The 3,137-nt window shown below is 37.8% G+C and overlaps 1 long non-coding RNA gene across 1 annotated transcript; it reads left to right on the forward strand.

Moving 5' to 3' along the window:
* Nucleotides 1-1,434: 1,434 nt before the first annotated feature.
* Nucleotides 1,435-2,814, forward strand: LOC124720327. The gene is made up of 2 exons (XR_007006127.1): nucleotides 1,435-2,450; nucleotides 2,610-2,814. It is a non-coding gene; the product is annotated as an uncharacterized LOC124720327 (long non-coding RNA).
* The last annotated feature ends 323 nt before the right edge of the window (nucleotides 2,815-3,137 follow it).

Consider the following 3,137-nt stretch of genomic DNA (forward strand, 5'->3'; position numbering starts at 1 on the left):
GAACTTTTTACACTAAATTTGCAATATAATGTCACCCTTGTCTCACACAGATTGTAGCAGCCATTGGGGTGCCTGTCTGGCCAGCTTCTGTAGCTTTCACTTTCAGGTTTGTTTTTTGCTTGGGCCGTATACTAACAACCAGTCATTCCAGTGATTGACACCACGTCAAGGACTGGAACCAAGATTCACAGAAATAGAATTCTATGGTTGTTATTCAAAGTGTAATTAATTTTGCTCACTGACATGTTTTGAATTCAATTTTAAAATTGTTTGGGTGTCAGACTGGAAAATTAGAGTTTTAAGACACCCCAACCTTAAAATTAACAGCTGTGATCGAGGTTATTTTCAACAGGTCCCTTCACTGCCTAGATCATCATGGATCAGTCCAATATAATATTATTACTAGACTTAACTTCCAAATGATACAAGTCATGCATTTACGAGAAGCCTTAACGTTGGGCTTTGTGTTTGTCTCATTTAAATGTATTTCTTGTCTCGTATCAAAGAGTGAAGCACTGTTAAAAACTGGTGCTTCTACCATATCACTCAGTTTAAATACACCGTGTCATGTACAGGCGATAATAAAATCATGGCATTTAAATTACTGATCAAACAGAGAGCCAAATTCGTAAGTGCATGTTGCAATTACAGTGTCAGTATATATGTAGATCGGTAATGCATCACTTCAGATAAAGAAAAAATAACGATTTTTTCCGTTTATACGTAAGTAACACTTTAATAGTTCAGTTGTAATTTCTGTTGTCAGTAAAGATACCCCTAAGCAAACGATGTCAACTTTTTTTCAAGAGACGTCTTCACTGTTGTCCACACTTGATTTTCCGAATTATACCATCTTCGGCAAGTAAGGTAATTTGTTGACCTCCATTGAATCTTAAATAGTGTTTTAAAACGGGCAAATAAGTAAAGCACTCATAAAATAGTAAACAATTTATAGATCAGCTTGTCAAGCTTTCAAAACACACTCGAATTTAGGAATTTCATAGCAGAACTGTCACCGTTTTTTCTCGCTAGATTAGAAACACTTCTTTATGTTGATGTGTAGACATCTAGAACATCCAATATAAAATACTTATGAGGGCGCAGAACGAAAAACATTTTCATCCGTGTTTTGACACTTTGTTTTTTGCCAAATTCAGATATGGCGGACACTCAATGATACGGTCTCTTGCCGGCACGCGCTACAGCCATCTATCGGTAGGTCCGGTAGTTGAGCATCCCTCATTTCGCTAGCTTTAGACGCCTGTACTGATGTGGCACACTGACGATGACCAAAACAGAGGATCTGCCAGGCGCTAGGAGACGAGGGAGACCCGAAGAAGGGAGGGAGTAGAAGAGATGGGGGAGAGGAGCAGGGGGCGCACGGGAGAGGGCCAGGTAGGGTGATAATATCTCGTTATTTTATAGCTGTTTTAATACTACAGTAAAATGTGTCATGTGCAAATAGTAGTACAACACGCATGTACAATGTTCATGAAACTTATCAAAATGCATCACATCTCCTATTTTAAACAAGCGAAGTATAAGACTTATGCGGCTATAAATATTCGGTAACTGCCGATTGCTGACTGTGTTATTAAAAGCAAATGAGAACCGCTACACTTTCTCAGCCAGTGTATCAGGGTGCCATCTGTCGGTGACGTCTGGCAACACTGCTGTCCGGAGCTTCTCACTAAATGATTTGAATTCTTCATATTTTATTTCAGTTAGTAGTTAGAAGCCCTAAAGGCAGATGTTGGATAAGCAGTTTATTCGTTTCAGCTGTTTTTGTTCTGCTCTTATAAACGCATGTATCTTCCAATTCTTTATGACGAGAATCATCATACTTTGCAATATTTGTGGTAAAATGTTCTACATAGTCAACCATTCGAAGCGTTCGGTATGACTTTTCATGATTAGCTCTATTTGATGTCAATTTTTGAATGGTGGGGGCGTTGTTGCCCGCGCTACCATATTAAATGAACGTCAAGGTTTAGTTGTAAATTGGTAATCAGTAATTAGTTTACTGATTGGTGTCGCAGTTAACGAATTCGTTAGCAACTGTTGTCCCTCTCCTATTTCGGCGATTTCTGCTATTAATCACCGTACATGTTACACGGGCATTCGTCGCAAATGAGACTTGCCCACAGGCAAAATTTCAACTACAGAATCAGTATGAAGTATATATTACCTACGTTCTTCCTTTGGCTTTAATTTAAATTGTCAGTTTAGTTTACATTAATAGTGTTATGTCGAGAATCATAACAGAAATTACCACACAGTACCATAGGAGTTCATGTTTAGAATATGGATTCTAAACACTTTTTTTACGCCTTCACAAGTATCTGAACCACAATGTAAGTCAGTCGATGTAGCGATAATTCGAAATATCAGTGAAAGGGGAACTGGAAAAGTTGTCACATCGTCTTTACACAGTCTTCGTCAGAAGTAAGGTTAGTTTCTATGTTTGTAAATGAACGTACATCATTTGTGCAAAGTGTGAAACCTTCCCAAACTAACGTGCTTTCATTACCAGAAATATTAGCAGTTGTATAATGTGAAATATATTGCTAGTAATTAGTAGAAGTTTAATAATCCTCGTGATTTTCCAGACACAGTTCCCATTTGGATTAGTGGATGCTGCATGTACCCAGCCACATCTAGAAGAGATAATCGCGAAGATTCAAAATGACTCTTGAAGAATTCCCAGAGCCATAGTTGATAATAAAGTGTGCAAAATGAGTATTGGTACAGTGCGTAACTGAAGACATTATGTAATTAGAAAGGGATGATAAATAAATGTGAACTATACTGTAATTGAATAACGAAAATTCCATTCTGATCTTTCATCCTATTTCCCCAAAATTTTCTGCCATATATTTAATGATAAAGGCCTGCTAGATTCTCGTACTCATCACTGTATCCCTCCCACCTTTAATGTTGGTTGTGATAACAGACTGACCTGTAGCTAAGCCCAGGGTCTAGGTTAGGTCGGAAACTTGCGTGTTTTAAGATTGATGATGTGCACGTCAAAACAGTGGAATGTACTGATCTTACTGTTACAGGTTGAAATTGGAAATTGTACTAACGGAAAATTTTGAGATACAGACAAAAGTTTAGCTGAGTATTGTACTGTTGCA

The sequence above is a fragment of the Schistocerca piceifrons genome, chromosome 11 (assembly GCF_021461385.2).
Source record: "Schistocerca piceifrons isolate TAMUIC-IGC-003096 chromosome 11, iqSchPice1.1, whole genome shotgun sequence".
NCBI classification, from domain to species: Eukaryota; Metazoa; Arthropoda; class Insecta; order Orthoptera; family Acrididae; genus Schistocerca; species Schistocerca piceifrons.